Genomic DNA, 17,349 nt, shown 5'->3' with positions numbered 1-17,349 from the left:
AAAATATTAATGTGCATTAATATGAATCTGTGTTAGAGTGGTCCAAAAGACATGGATCAAGCCAGACCTAATCTTAGCCGTTGATTAGGGACTTAATCTCGACCATTGAGATGTCAACAGGAAAAGTATAAGAGGAGGCTTGAGGGTCACTTGGAGAGTACACCAGATGATCAGTCATTCTATTCTCTAGAGCGGGGTTTGCTAAGAGAGATAGAATCAGTGATCGGGAGAGCAGCTGAGGGCACTGAGTACAAAGAAAGAGAGAAGGCAGAGATTGTGCCAGGAGAGCAACGCAGCAGCCAAGGAGGGTGACGCAGAGCCAAGAAGGGCTCACGCAGGGCCAAGCAAAGGCAGCCAAGTGCTGCGCAGAGCACCAGAGGGGCCAGCACAGCTGACGCAGGGCCTCCTAGAGCTGACACAGGGCCAGCATGAGACAGAGAGGGGCTGACGCATTCCATTTTAGGCAGACGGTGGGGTTGCAGAGCAGTTTTGTGCTGAGGAGCTGCCGAAAGGATTTTCCAGGGTTTCAGCCAGGAGATTTCTCTCAAACTGTGAGGTATAGCTGGTAAGGAAATTCTCTGTTGGGTAGGCCAGTTTCGACACCCAGATTGTACTCTGATATTGCTTAATAAGAAAACCCTCAAATAGCTGCAGCGTTTTTCCCGCTTTGGGATTTTCCGGGGGCATTGGTCCAAAAATAAGGGTGTCATGTGGTGTGTTTGTTCTGGTTTCTTTTAGTTGTTGATATGTAATATGTTGAGCATGCACTGGTGTTTATTTTCAGTATTTACTTTGTAAATAACCTGTTATACAAAAATAACAAGTAGGTAGGAATAAATCAAAAAAAGTGCATGAAGGGTTTGTAAACTAAGTAAACTTAGAAACTTCAACAGTTTAGACTTAGGAACCATTAAAAAAAGATTAATTATTTTAAGTAAATCGTCTCTAGATGGAATTTCCATAAACGATTTCAAGATTTTGGAGAATACATGTATTCTAGCCTCCACCAAATTTCGTGGCTAGAACACATCTAATGCTACAAAAACTAACACTCCCTCTTAGCGAGGAATGTTTTCTAGTGTTGCAACCCACTGAAGCAGCACCCTGTCTCTGCACCACCTCCTATCATGTTGTTGATGTCTCGTTGTTGTTGCCCATCAATTACTACACAACTTTGATATATGCTGCATCTGTGCTTCTGTTGGCCCTGTTGAACTGCTGCCAACACTGCATCTGCACTACAACTCCCTCTACATCTACTGCTGCTGCAACTGCAACTAAAAAGCATCCAAAATACTGAATCAATTGTGATCAGTATGATGCATCTGTCACCCGAGCCCTCACTACCGCTATCCTCTACGTTGTCCCTGAAGCCTCTACACTGTTGTTGACTCTGCTCTGTGTCAACTGCATTGCTGCCAACTCTGCACTATGCTGCCCAGTGTCTAACCGCTACTAGCCACTGCATCTGTCACTCTGACATCTAACTGCACCATCTGCCACCGATCCATCCTGCTACTGCATGCTATGGGCTCCCGTAGCGAGGTATTGATTCATGAGGTGGACCTCCTCAAGAATCCTACCCATCATGTAGCTCTCTAGGGCTACAAAACCAAATCACCCCACCTCACTCCTAGAGGTATATCAGTGATCATGGCAAACTCTTCCTCCAATCATGAGGACAACCTATCAATCTCTGCGGATGCAGCCTGCTAATCCTACTTCTCCTGTTTGTCCTTTCTGAGAGGACATTGAGTACTGTAGTGGCTAAGCTCACCACGTCTGAAGCATTTCACCTTGGAAATGTCCTTCTTCCTGCTGCGCCACTCCTGCTGCCCCTTTGATGCGAGGGCCACATTCTCTTCTTCCTTTATTTGATTTGTCCCACTGCTGTTGTTGGTGCCACTGATGATGGTCTTCACCAAATCTCGCCTCACCTCCTCCTGTTGCAGATCAGACCACATTCGATCCCAATCTGACAACTTTTCTCTGTCCAAAATACTCTGGACAAAGACTTTCCATTCTTCGGAAACGTTGTTGAGAGCTAACCGCACCAATTCTGTAGGCTGGCGTGTTGACCCTACTGTAGACAGCTGGTCTCAGATATCCTGAAGCCTAGTGAGGAAGGGGTCTATGCGCTCCCCTTTCTGCATCCTTGTGCATCTCAGCTTCTCCGCAAGATACATCTTCCGTTGTTCGAAAGATCCCTCGTATAGCGTAGCAAGAGCCTCCCACATCTTTCGGGTAGTATCTTTGCCAGCTATGTGAGACATTACGGTATCTCGAACCCCATCAAGAATCAACCTCTTTGCCTTCGCCATCTCCTTGTAGGCCTTCAGCGCATCTGCGGGTACATCTACCACACTATCGATGTAAGTTTTGAGATCGTATTCATCTAGAAGATAGGAAATTCTTGCCTTCCAGATCACACAGTTGGAGGCTCCCTCCAACCGATCCTGATCTCTCAACCCTGCTAATGTCGTCTCTCAAGAAAGTCGAATTCCTCCTCTTCTCCTCTATGCAGTTGTTGACTGGCTCTACGCACTCCTTGCTGGAGTGGGCAAATGTGCTCACAACTGCTGCTGCTCTACTAGGAAAAATCAAACTTATGGGCTAGAAGTTCCCTAAGGAAAGAATTCCCTTAGTGTGCTCTTCCTTCCTCCTGACGCTATTTTGCACTAGCAACTGCTGCAAAACAACTGTGTCCCAACTGAAGATCTACTCTGCAAGGAAAATGCTGCTACTCCCTCTGCTTCTGGTAATCTTTGATCTGGAAAATTTAATCTCTGTCGACTCTCTCAGAGAAATATTTTTTCCTCAAAAATTGACCCTCCTGGCCAAGAACTGCGTTACCTCTGAGGGTTTCGAACTGCTACCTCTGTAGAGATTTGAAATCCCTCTTCCCTTCTGCTACTGAGCTCTCCATCTTACGATATGTGCTTCAATACCATGTGAAAATTCTGATATCCAAGATCCTACTGCATCCACTGATTAAGTTTCTTCTATTTGTTAAATGAACTGAACAAATTATTCACTGCAGCATACGATAAATATCGAAACTAATACATTGAAGCCTTCACAAATATAATATTGCGGAAGAAAAATAATTTTGGAAGAATAGATGCACACACACAAATACACAGTTATTTTTGAACCAATGTCCCCGGAAAACCCCAACTTGGGAAAATCGGTGCAGCAGCTGAGGGTTTTATTATTATGCAGTAGTAAATCTAAGTACAAAACTATGGATGCTCAAATCTAGCAATCCATACAGAGAAATGGCTGACAAAAAGTTTACTGAGAAAAATCTCACTCCCACTGGCGATCCGACACTGATCTTGGCTCAAGATGAGTTGCTCTCTACTATCTCTGCGTAGTCCCTGCGTCAGCCTACGCAGTGTTGCATCCCACAACTCGGACCAGCGTCACTCTCGCTAACTGATCAACTATTGTCTGGAAGATCAATTCTCCTAGCCTCTGGGCTCCCACTCCGGCTTCTAGCACTGAATCACTACTTCTCCCCAACAAAATACAGATTCCCCTCTGAAGCACTGCGCTGCCTCTCTGTGGCACTCATTGCGTCTTTGTTATGCACTCACCGGACTGGAAAATCTCCCTTCAGCCTTACTATCCCTGCCCCTCTCTCACTGCTTCGATCTTACTGAATCACCTTCGGCAACTGAATGTTGCTACTCTAGAGATCAATTTCCCAACAAAGTCGAATTTCTGGTGTCTCGAGTGTGTTCTCCAACCCCCATCAAATTTATTCTTATAATCTCTCGTTGAGACATCAACAGCCAAGATTAAAACATAATTGATGGCTAAGATTAACTAGAACTCGAGCCATGTCTTCTTCGAGAAGATTCTCACCGTGAATTAATTAATACCCTTTAATTAATTAGTTTTCCTAAGTTTAGACTTGGGAACCAAAGAAAAGCTTAATTATTTTAATTAAGTCGTCTCTAGGTGGAATTTCCAGAAACGATTTCTAAGTTTTGGAGAATACATGTATTTTAGCCTCTCCACCAAATTTCGTGGCTAGAACACATCTGACGCTACAAAAACTGACATATTTGGCTACTCACATATCCACATCCTTGATGCGGGCCAGAAAACTTTTCCCTGGAGGTTGATGAAGCTAAAATAACGAAAAAGCATACAATGGCCACAATGAAAGAAAAAGAAAAGTTAAAATGCAAAAGATGGTCGAGACAAAAATCAACCTCTTTGCCTTCGCCATCTCCTTCTTGTAGGCCTTTAGCGCATCTGCGGGTACATCTACCACACTATCTATGTAAGTTTTGAGATCGTATTCATCTAGAAGATAGGAAATTCTTGCCTTCCAGATCACACAGTTGGAGGCTCCCGCCAACCGATCCTGATCTCTCAACCCCGCTGATTCCATCTCTCAAGAAAGTTGAATTCCTCCTCTTCTCCTCTACGCAGTTGTTGACTGGCTCTACGCACTCCCTGCTGGAGTTGGCAAATCTGCTCACAACTGCTGCTGCTCTACTAGGAAAAATCAAACTTATGGGCTAGAAGTTCCCTGAGGAAAGAATTCCCTTAGTGTGCTCTTCCTTCCTCCTGACGCTATTTTGCACTAGCAAACTGCTGCAAAACAACTGTGTCCCAGCTGAAGATCTACTCTGCAAGGAAAATGCTGCTACTCCCTCTGCTTCTGGTAATCTTTGATCTGGAAAATTTAATCTCTGTCGACTCTCTCAGAGAAATATTTTTTCCTCAAAAATTGACCCTCCTGGCCAAGAACTGTGTTACCTCTAAGGGTTTCGAACTGCTACCTCTGTAGAGATTTGAAATCCCTCTTCCCTTCTGCTACTGAGCTCTCCGTCTTACGATCTGTGCTTCGATACCATGTGAAAATTCTGAAATCCGGAATCCTACTGCATCCACTGATTAAGTTTCTTCTATTTATTAAATGAACTGAACAAATTATTCACTGCACCATATGGTAAATATCGAAACTAATACATTGAAGCCTTCACAAATATAATACTGCGGAAGAAAAATAATGTTGGAAGAATAGATGCACACACACAAATACACAGTTATTTTTGAACCAATGTCCCCGGAAAACCCCAACTTCGAAAAATCGGTGCAGCAGCTGAGGGTTTTATTATTATGCAGTAGTAAATCTAAGTACAAAACTATGGATGCTCAAATCTAGCAATCCATACAGAGAAATAGCTGACAAAAAGTTTACTGAGAAAAATCTCACTCCCACTGGCGCTCCGACACTGATCTTGGCTCAAGATGAGTTGCTCTCTACTATCTCTGCGTAGTCCTTGCGTCAGCCTGCGCAGTGCTGCGTCCCACAACTCAGACCAGCGTCTCTCTCGCTAACTAATCAACTATTGTCTGGAAGATCAATTCTCCTAGCCTCTGGGCTCCCACTCCGGCTTCTAGCACTGAATCACTACTTCTCCCCAACAAAATACAGATTCCCCTCTGAAGCACTGCGCTGTCTCTCTATGGCACTCACTACGTCTTTGCTATGCACTCACCGGACTGGAAAATCTCCCTTCAGCCTTACTATCCCTGCCCCTCTCTCACTGCTTCGATCTTACTGAATCACCTCTGGCAACTGAATGTTGCTACTCTAGAGATCGATTTCCCAACAAAATCGAATTTCTGGTGTCTCAAGTGTGTTCTCCAACCCCCATCGAATTTATTCTTATAATCTCTCATTGAGACATCAACGGCCAAGATTAAAACATAATCGATGGCTAAGATTAACTAGAACTCGATCCATGTCTTCTTCAAGAAGATTCTCACGGTGACTTAATTAATATCCTTTAATTAATCAGTTTTCCTAAGTTTAGACTTAGGAACCATTAAGAAAAGCTTAATTATTTTAATTAAGTCGTCTCTAGGTGGAATTTCCAGAAACAATTTCTAAGTTTTGGAGAATACATGTATTTTAGCCTCTCCACCAAATTTCGTGGCTAGAACACATCTGAAGCTACAAAAACTAACATATTTGGCACTCACATATCCACATCCTCAATTTGGGCCAGAAAACTTTTTCCTGGAGGTTGATGAAGCTAAAATAACGAAAAAGCATACAATGGTCACAATGAAAGAAAAAGAAAAGTTAAAATGCAAAATATGGTCGAGACAAAAATCAATGCGTGGGAATAAGCCTAGCATGAGCTATACCCCCTCATTATCCATCACTCGATTCCTAAGCACTTGATGCTCCATCTCATCAAAAGGAACCCTTGCATGTCCCAACCCTAATGAGCAAAAAACAATCTCATCTTAAGGGATAAATCAAATTCCATATAAAAGAGCAAATTTGATCCATGAGCTATGCACCATTTAAAAAGTATTATCAAAATGTAAAAGGCGCACCAAAGGGGTCTAAAAAGAATGCCAAGATGGGAAACTCTTGCCTCCACAATTGCTCCCTCACTCAGGATGTGGACTTTCATTAGATGGTCCCCTAACCATGGCACTTGACCTTGAAATCCTTCCCCTCCATTGCCACCTATTCTCACTAAAACCTATGGATTGAAGGGTTAACCTTGGAAATGCCACCTCCCCTTAGGGGCTGGAAGCACCTAATAAAGTTGACTACTTAACCACCCCTACAAAGGTAGGGAACACTTTTACGAGACTTGGTCTAGTTAGATATTTGACGGTGTTCCCAGTTTGAAGTATTAATATGCCCTTAGCACTTAAGTATGGTCCACTTACATGCATCTATGGTTTTAGTCTCTAATGAATTTCTTATAATCTCTCATTGAGACATCAACGGCCAAGATTAAAACATAATCGATGGCTAAGATTAACTAGAACTTGAGCCATGTCTTCTTCGAGACGATTCTCACGGTGACTTAATTAATACCCTATAATTAATCAGTTTTCCTAAGTTTAGACTTAGGAACCATTAAGAAAAGCTTAATTATTTTAATCAAGTCGTCTCTAGGTGGAATTTCCAGAAACGATTTCTGAGTTTTGGAGAATACATGTATTTTAGCCTCTCCACCAAATTTCATGGCTAGAACACATCTGATGCTACAAAAACTAACATATTTGGCACTCACATATCCACATCCTTGATTCGGTCCAAAAAACTTTTTCCTGGAGGTTGATGAAGCTAAAATAACGAAAAAGCATACAATGGTCACAATGAAAGAAAAAGAAAAGTTAAAATGCAAAAGATGGTCGAGACAAAAATCAACGCGTGGGAATAAGCCTAGCATGAGCTCTACCCCCCTCGTTATCAATCACTCGATTCCTAAGCACTTGATGTTCTATCTCATCAAAAGGAACCCTTGCATGTCCCAACCCTAATGAGCAAAAACGGTCTCATCTTAAGGGATAAATCAAATTCCATATCATAAAGAGCAAATTTGATCCATGAGCTATGCACCATTTAAAAAGTATTATCAAAATGCAAAAGTCGCACCAAAGGGGTGGAAAAAGAATGCTAAGATGGGAAACTCTTGCCTCCACAATTGCTCCCTCACTCAGGATGTGGACTTTCATTAGTTGGTCCCCTAACCATGGCACTTGACCTTGAAATCCTTCCCCTCCATTGTCACCTATTCTCACTAACACCTATGGATTGAAGGGTTAACCTTGGAAATGCCACCTCCCCTTAGGGGCTGGAAGCACCTAATAGAGTTGACTACTTAACCACCCCTACAAAGGTAGGGAACACTTTTACGGGACTTGGTCTAGTTAGATATTTGAAGGTGATCCTAGTTTGAAGTATTAATATGCCCTTAGCACTTAAGTATGGTCCACTTACATGCACCTATGGTTTTAGTCTCTAATCAATTTCTTATAATCTCTCAGTGAGACATCAACGGCCAAGATTAAAACATAATCGATGGCTAAGATTAACTAGCACTCGATCCATGTCTTCTTCAAGAACATTCTCACGATGACTTAATTAATACCCTTTAATTAATCAGTTTTCCTAAGTTTAGACTTAGGAACCATTAAAAAATGCTTAATTATTTTAATTAAGTCGTCTCTAGGTGGAATTTCGAGAAACGATTTCTGAGTTTTGGAGAATACATGTATTTTAGCCTCTCCACCAAATTTCGTAGCTAGAACACATCTAACGCTACAAAAACTAACATATTGGGCTCTCACATATCCACATCCTCGATTCAGGCCAGAAAACTTTTTCCTGGAGGTTGATGAAGCTAAAATAACGAAAAAGCATACAATGGTCACAATGAAAGAAAAAGAAAAGTTAAAATGCAAAAGATGGTCAAGACAAAAATCAACGCATGGGAATAAGCCTAGCATGAGCTCTACCCCCTCGTTATCCATCACTCGATTCCTAAGCACTTGATGTTCTATCTCATCAAAAGGAACCCTTGCATGTCCCAACCCTAATGAGCAAAAAACGGTCTCATCTTAAGGGATAAATCAAATTCCATATCATAAAGAGCAAATTTGATCCATGAGCTATGCACCATTTAAAAAGTATTATCAAAATGTAAAAGTCGCACCAAAGGGGTGGAAAAAGAATTCTAAGATGGGAAACTCTTGCCTCCACAATTGCTCCCTCACTCAGGATGTGGACTTTCATTAGTTGGTCCCCTAACCATGGCACTTGACCATGAAATCCTTCCCCTCCATTGCCACCTATTCTCACTAACACCTATGGATTGAAGGGTTAACCTTGGAAATGCCACCTCCCCTTAGGGGCTGGAAGCACCTAATAGGGTTGACTACTTAACCACCCCTACAAAGGTAGGGAACACTTTTACGGGACTTGGTCTAGTTAGATATTTGAAGGTGATCCCAGTTTGAAGTATTAATATGCCCTTAACACTTAAGTATGGTCCACTTAGATGCATCTATGATTTTAGTCTCTAATGAATGGTTGCTTTCACTTGAGTTTGAGATGATTTTTCTAGGTGGTTCAGAACAGTTAAGGCCTTGAGGGCACATTTTTCCACTTATACCCCACAGGATGCCTAGGATATACTACATTTCTGGAGAGTATGATGACCTTGTAGATGCAGTGTTGCCCATATTCAAAAAATCATTAGGCACTTAGATGATCTTAGCAATTGATGGACACTTAGAGTAGCCTCAAATGCCAAAACACTAAGCTTCTCTTGCTTAGCATGGAGGATTCTTGATGATATACCAATGGACTCAGCATGCCCCCTGGTTGGCCTTGACACTACTTGATGGGCATGCCTTGATCCAGAGCCCAACTAAGGATGGTTATCCAACAAGATGATTGAGAGCTTGTTGCACATGACAAAGCCCTAAGGCTAGAGAGAGAGAACACTATGTTGTCTACTTGGCACCCATAGAGATGAAGCAGGGCACCCACAATTGGCTTTTGGACACATGGAGATTCTTTGAGGGTTGATTTGAGGACCTGCAATTAAATTGAGGTTGATCATGATGCTTGGAGACCCTTGTAGCATTTTCAGTGCATTGTTGGAGCATTTTGAGCCTTAAAAGGGCATGACGCCATCCTTTTTAGAGGCTTACGACTGAAGCCTCACACATGTGGCCATTTCTTGACATATTTTGTTGTTGATCTAGTGGGTTGGCTTGTAACCCAGTTTTACTTTATTACTCAAAATCACACTGGTTTAATGGGCTTTAAGCCAATTATTAGAGGTAATAGACCTCATATAAACAGAGGATCACCTCTTTTATTTGTTCATCATCACATTTGTGGATTTCGGCCTCTCGAGAAGAGCTCAACTTGTCTTGTTGTACTTTGTTACTTGTGGAGATGTAATCTTATGTGGATTTTGGCTATTTGAGCCTAGTTTTTGTTGTGGAGACATCATTTTGGAATTGAAATAAGGCATGTTCTTGGACAAATTGTGATTTTTCTGCATATCTTTTACAGTTTTGCATGTAATGGAATATTTCTAGGGTTTCCTTGTCTAAATGCAAATGTTTATTGGAAATTCTTAATAATTATTACTTTTTTTAAAACCATTATCCTTGAACTCCCGAGAAAACCTCCTAGCAATCCTTTTTCTAATGAATTTCTCCCCGCATGAAATGATAGCTAGGGTTAGAAAGTGAAAACTAGGGTTTTCCCCCTTACTCCCCTCAAAGATTTTATATCTCTATGGTTAAAGTTGCTAAGACTCCATCACCCAAGTAGGAAAAAGACAATGGGATCCCTCTTGATGATCAAAACCCTGAAAAAATATATTTTTCCTCTTTTTCTCATCTTTTCAACCCTTCAAGTCAAACTACTAGGGCTAGGGCAAGGGCAGAATTCAACTAGGACTTGCTTCATGTCAACATTGGAGTTGATTTGGTTTGCTTCCGTCTTGTTTGACCTCATCAACTCAAAATCTATCCTTTTCCTTGGTGGAAATTGCCTAATTAGCGCTGACATTATCAACCCTGGGAAATTTAGGCCTTTTGAAACCTTAGTTCAGCAAAAACACTTCAACATAGGGCTTATTGAAGGTTTATCATTCTATATTGTTGTTCATATCCTTCAAACAAAACTTTTCCTTGGGCTTGTATGCCTAGATGGACTATTGAAGAATCATATCTTGAAACCCTAGGCTTCAATTATTATTCTATAATCTTCTTCATTAGTACACTTTTCCTTTACACAAAGAATTATGCCCTAATCCAAGTGAGAAGTACCTTGATCAAGCCTCTCCTACATCAACTCAATCCAATTGACTTAGAATACCTTTAGTTGATATATATTGGGAAGCCTCTCGTGTGGTGAAATTCCTCTAAAGAGCCAGAAGTGGGGTGCTAAGGTGACAGTGGTAGCCACCCCATTGTTGCATTAGGGTCTAGCCCTTGCCTTGTGAGGACTCTCACAAGGCCTGCTAGATTTTGAGGCAACAGTCCCCTCCCTAGTTAGGTCGATTGCCTCACTACCTTCTCTTATATTACAATTTCCTGCAAAAAGGCTTTCTTCGTGATCTTCCTGTCATGTCCCTTTCCAAGTGATCACTACAAGGGAAACGATTGAGTTAATTAGATTAATATGTGGCTATAAGAACAAGGTGAACTTTATAAAGTCACATAGTTATGTATTTACTTTTCAATGGTATTGGTGCCCATGGTATTGGTACCCATGGTATTGGCACCCATGGAATACTTACCCATAGTATTGGGATGGCCAAAGATTATAAATGGGAGCTCAAGATCATTCTTTAGGCAGGTTGATGGATGACTTCTCTTATTTGATTTTGAGCTCTTGTGGCTAAAGAAGGGGTAAAACCCTATCCCTAAGGAAAATTGGGTTCGATGTTGAAACTATACAGCCTAGCCAATCTAAGGAGGAACCATTGCAGATTTCTCATTAGAGTGTATTGATTAGCAAGATAGGTTTACCATAATTTTGGAGTTTTAATTTTGTCAGGAGATTCCATTTGTTTTGCAAGGCATATTTCATGGGGAGAATTCCATATTTACACTGAGCCATCATTGAGAAGGAATTTTATTGCAAGGGTTTCAATTGATGTTATTTTTGGAGTCAGCGACAATAATTAATTATTTTGGCATGGTCACATACTTTCTGGGAAACTGAGTTATATTGTGAATTAGTGGAGGTCGTGTGCAGTCTGGAAGGGGTTGAATAATTCAGTGAGGAACCGTATATTCCCTAGGCTAAAGATGCAATGGGAGAACAATGTTTATTCTTGAGAGACCAATTTATAGCCTGAAGAACAAGTCATCCTAAAGAACAAGTTCATTCCAGCAAATTCTTTTTTCAGTGTCTTGATTGGTGGGCCAATTCTGTAGGTTGAAGGCCGAATTTATGTGGCAGGTCGCATGCTAAGTTTTGTGATCAAATCCTGAAGAAAGTTGTGGCTAATTCATCAAGGGAAGCGACTATATTTATATAATAGCCAAATCTGTTTGAAGAGGTTGTATACCATCCTATAAGTCGATTTCTGTCATTTATTGGGAGGACCGATTTCTTCATGTGGATTAATGGGTGTTGGGGGTTGAGTATAGTTACATTATGAGTTCGTCCCTGTGGCACTTAAGTAGAGTTGAAGCTCCAAGTATTTATTTTAACATAATTTAGTGAAGGGTTTGCACAAACTTTGGAGGATTATATCTCTTATAGACAACAACAATCTTCTTTAAACGCCTACAGCCCAAATCTTTCAACTTGCCAAGTTATTAATCAAATGGGGTCCAAGACTCTGATTAGAGTGCAATCACTGAAAGGGTCATGAGTACTCTAGGTTGCTATATCTGCACCAACGCTAAACTTGCATCAAATTATGAGAGGGCTACAACAATGATAATTTCTCATCAATTTCCTATAGTCACGTTTTCAAGTTCCAAATTGGTCTTGTATGCCAATACCAAGGTTAATTGGGAGCGGGAGCGAATCGGGAGAAAAGTTTTATATAATATATATATTTTTATATATTTTGATGCATTATATGTCGACAAAAGGATGTAGAATGATGCATTAGATACAACAAGCATAAAAACATGGATTAAATCATATAACATCAATCATCTAGAAGTTATAATCTTCATCAACCATGTCCGCAAGTTACAAATTCTCATTTATATAGCATGTAAGGGTGCACATAACCAAAATAGCATCAAGTGCAATCCATCTCTGGACGAAAATACATCAACAAATAGGCTCTAGATGGCCTCTAGCATCCAAAAAAATCATGCTACAACAAATAGCTACAGATCATCAAAATCATTGCCTATCTTGGGATCTTTGTCATTAATATCACCCTCCAAGCAATTAACATAAGATAGAAAAAATGTAGCATGTCGCGTCAAGATTTTGTTTGAGTGATGGGTACATTTTTAGTAGGGTCATGATAGAGGAGTTCAACAACCAATATCATTAACATCAAGGTACATAGAGGGCTTGGTGCTCTTGATTAAATACAAGTCTCATACCCTAGTACATGACAAAATCTAATGGAAACATTGCAATCCCCCAATACTGAAATCCTAAAAAACTGATAAGTCTATTGGATTTTGAGCGAGAACTAAAATTCTACTTTCTCCATATGAAATCTAATGAGGTCAAAACCACTCTCAAATATCCAGAATCATTTCATGGTAATGTTAAAAATTTAAGTAAAGAATGAATATTTGGCTGCCCTACTCAAAAACTCTTGTTTCTTTGAAAAAAAATTGCATTTGGAACATCTTTGTGACAAAAATTTTGCTAAAAGGCCAAGGAGCGATTTTTTTTTGCGTGAGTGCGCTCCCAGGTCGCTCTCGCTCGGAGCACACTTCAGGAGCGATTCGAAAGGGGGGCGGGGGGGGTGCTCCCCGCAACCATGGCCAATATTGATGACAGTTAACTGGCTATCATATGAATAAGGTTTTACTCCTATATGTTTCTTACTAGTGATGCTGATATATTAATAGCATGATTATTGAGATAACAATTAAATGCCACAAGATTAGTTGTAAGATTCATGCATAGAAACTGTTTGTCAAAATGCTCCAACCAGCAGTCAAGGTGTTGTTCAAGGCAGATTGGCAAACTTGGGAATATCTTAGTGGTTGATTGGTAAAATCCTAGTAAGGGACATTACACTTCTCTCTGATTATAGGGTCTTGTCCAATCATCTTCTTCAATACTCCCATTTCCTTGTTCCATCTGTGCAAAATCAGAATTTGCAGTGCTTGATTTATACACTTTGTGTCGTTATTGAATTTTCCAAGGAGGTTCTTAGGACTTTCCACCAATAATGCAATCTCTGATTTCAACCCATCTCCTACATGAGTAGATGAGTAGGAAGCCCTGGTTGCTTTCTATCCACAAAGACAAGAAAGTGGTTCCAGTGCCATTATCACCAGCCAAACTTAAAAAAAGTTGAATCTTCTTTTAGTTTTCTTTTCTAATTTTTATTTAGTTTGAAGAAATGGAAAACTGATAGGCACTAACAGCAGCAATAAGTTAATAACAGACTGAAAGCCAACAGTGGTGATCTAAAGAAACCCAATAACCACAAGTAGGTTATTAAATTCTCCAAGGAGGTTCTATGACTTCTTCCACCAATAATGCAACGAGCAGGCATGCAACTCAGAGTAGCCCAAATAAATTTTGTTATTCTGAACGTGCCAAGGCCCATAAAGCAGTCTTTTTTGCCTGCCACCCCAAATAGACTGGAGGAAGATAGACACATTGAGGCAGATGAAAAGGCCAAGGAAAGAGAAGAGAACTTATCGGGTCCTTTAATATTTTCCCCTTCTGATCCGTTTGACAATGCAGTCGAAGGAATGTCTTTAAGCCTATGGCTGAGTCAGAATGGGTAACAAGGAACTTGTGGCTAGGATGGTTAAGGAACCTTCAAAGCATGGATGAGATCAGTGAGAAAGTAACCATCATAGTCACGTTCTCCAGCAGAAGATTCAGGAAGATACTAGGAAATGGGACCTGGTTATGAGTATGATGACCGACATAAAGACTGCCATGCTGTAGAAGAGCAATTCAATAGACTATGAGACTGGACCTAAGACCAGGCAGCTCAGGAGATGTTTCAGAACAGGCACAGGTCCATTATGCTCATCACGCATGATACCAGATAATGACCTGGTATATCTTAACAAAAGTTGGTGTCAATTGTTCTTTGGGAATAGTACGCCAAGTTGTGGAGGAATCTCCTGAGCTAGGTTAGAAAACCGAAATATGGGGTCTTCAATCCCACCTGAGTAACTCTTAACTAGGCTAAGAACTCCATTAAATGGGTGTTATCTTTTGATGTTGATTTGGCTGTGATGTACGAACTTATTATAAGCATTTCAGTACCATATAGAAAAGAAAACAGCGAGGACTTGGCATATGTTTTTGATATTTACAGAAGTTAATGTGCGAGAGACAAACTGACAGAGGGACTCAACTAGTAAATCTCATGGAAATAGTAGATCTGCTCAGAAGTTTTGCTTGTTCTGCTTCTTCTGTTCGCCTTTTTGACATGCTGGACATAACAATCTTAAAATAAGCAGCAGTGGGATCCCAGAACCAGATTGAAATCCCGACGCTTGGTATTGTGAATCTTCGCTATGTACATGGCTCTATGTTAATGTAGTCTCTAGAATATAATTTATCTTTGTTTTGTTATATTCATCATTAGTCTTGGAGACGTGAAAATCAGAGTCGTTTCTCAATTATGAGAAGCATAATGTAAACGTAATAACATAACTTAAAGAATCGACCACAGTCGAAACTCTTGATTTCTTGATCTTTCATAAGAAGAAAAAGAAATGGCACAGAAAATAGCTATCATATTTATTATTTTCCAACATTTTACTTCACAATAGGCAAAGGCATGTGAAAATGATTCTGAAACAGCTACACGCCAGAACTACCATGAATTTGACCATCTCATTAATTCATTCCATAAGTTAAATTTCATGGGAAAAAATCCACACCGACCAACACTGGCAATTGAAAGCTTTACAAAATTGCAGATTTCCGACCGGCCGACACTGGTAATGGAAAGATTACAAAATTGCAGATTTACCTGGAAAATGGACAATACGGATTCAAGAGAGAGGCCAGACGTCCCACAGAAATCTTTTGCCTTCCATATATAATTACGGATGATGCTGGGTGTGTGGGTGGAGGGACGGATGGATGAACCCTTTGCTCTTGAACCGTGCAATTATTAATACACCATCTCACCTCTCACACACTCAAATTGCTCTCGTATGCCATATTTATAATAATTACTATCATATTCAGTTACGTTTGCCTTTCATGTTTTTTATTTTTTCATTTTCATATTTATAATATTAATGGTCATATTTGGTCTTTATTGTTTTAATTTTGGTTTATATTGGTTTTAGTTCACATCTATCAAGGGGACGAGGGGATTAAAAATTTAAAGTATAAAAAATTTAGAAAAAAATTACACATCCAAAAATTTGATCGATTTAGAATTTGATAGATTTAGGATTTGATAAATTTAAAATTAAGATGTATTTAAATTAATTTAATTATTAATAATTATAATTATTTATTTTATTTTTTATTTTTTTGCCAATTGTTGTAAGTTTTGAAATGGATTTTTTTATTTTGTAAAAAAAGTTTTAAAATGATTACATGTTTAATATTTGTCTTGATAAATTAGATGTAGAGACATTTAAATACTCAAAATCATACAAATCATACCTAATATAAGTCACACTAACATTTAACATAACTAGATTTTTACCTACATAATTTAAAATCTATAAAAATACTTTAGTATTGCAATCCATTACTATATATTCTTATTTTTTATGTAATTTACCAAATCAAAATATTTTAATTAATAATTATAATTATTAATTTTTTTTATTTTATTTTAATAAGATTTAACTCATCCAAAATATTTTAATTAATTTTTATTTTATTTTAATATTGAGTAACATAAAATAATATAACGGCACAATTATATGAAATGAATATCATTTTATGAGAATGAAAGGACACTAAGCATTCTTTATCCTTTAATTGAAATGTTGATGATTGGCATAAGGATACTAAAGGCTCACGTCTCTTTGACTTCACTTTTAACTCACAACCTACTGGTTGGTTTGTCCGTCAGCCGTCCGTCCTCAAAAATACAGTGATGAGCGTACCTCTTTGTCCGTCATTCGCCTGCCTTGTACTTGTCAACCTTAGGCGTGGAGGACCAAAAGTATCATTCCTAATTTTAACTTTTGCCAACCAATGACGAGGCTTTTTCATTGGCTTCCACACGTCGGTGGTCAAATTCTGCATACACAGATTCTGGTTTTCATGTCATTTTGGTTTTCCGAAAAAGGTTGTAATGACTTTTCAACAGTATACCTATGTTTTGAGTGACTAGATTAGTTAAAACATTCCATTAAATATGGATTATATTTCAAACCAAATCTCACTCAAAGTCAAAGAAACAATTTAATAATTACCATGTTGCATTATAGTTTAATGGAATTACATTTATTTGAATTTATAATTATTTTATTATAAATGAATTTATTAGGTTGAGAGATATTCTCTAATTTAATACGGTAGAGATGTGCTCTTGTAATAATGATTAGGTTAATATACATAAAAATAAAATTTGAAAAGTTCAATATGGTAGAAATGTTGTAATGTCATATTTAACATTTTGACTAGGCCAAAATAAAATAAAATTAAAAAAGTTAATATAAAGCAGTGTAAAAGGTCAAAATTAAAATTAAAATTAAAATTAAAAAAATAAAAATAACCCTATAAAGTAATAATAAAAGTAAAAATGGTCCATGATATTGACTCATAATATTGAAAACCCTTGGTATTGACCCATGGTATTCATATGGGATATAGCCTATTTAAAGGGGAAATTAAAGAGGGATCAAACCTCTTGATATGCAAATCGCTTTTAGAGTGAAAAG

The 17,349-nt window shown here is 39.0% G+C and overlaps 1 protein-coding gene across 1 annotated transcript in view; it reads right to left on the bottom strand.

Moving 5' to 3' along the window:
* Positions 1-15,651, bottom strand: part of LOC149168523 (aminodeoxychorismate synthase, chloroplastic-like) — a 318,992-nt gene extending 303,341 nt beyond the window's left edge. Inside the window, exon 1 of the mRNA XM_089428287.1 lies at positions 15,468-15,651. The gene's annotated coding sequence lies outside the window, so the exon portion shown is untranslated. The remainder of the gene's footprint in view (positions 1-15,467) is intronic.
* Positions 15,652-17,349: the final 1,698 nt, after the last annotated feature.

This window comes from Pinus tabuliformis, chromosome 4_2 (assembly GCF_031772625.1).
Source record: "Pinus tabuliformis cultivar Carrire ecotype Pingquan chromosome 4_2, CPIR1, whole genome shotgun sequence".
Taxonomy (NCBI): domain Eukaryota; kingdom Viridiplantae; phylum Streptophyta; class Pinopsida; order Pinales; family Pinaceae; genus Pinus; species Pinus tabuliformis.
This window is presented reverse-complemented; position numbering and strand designations above follow the sequence as displayed.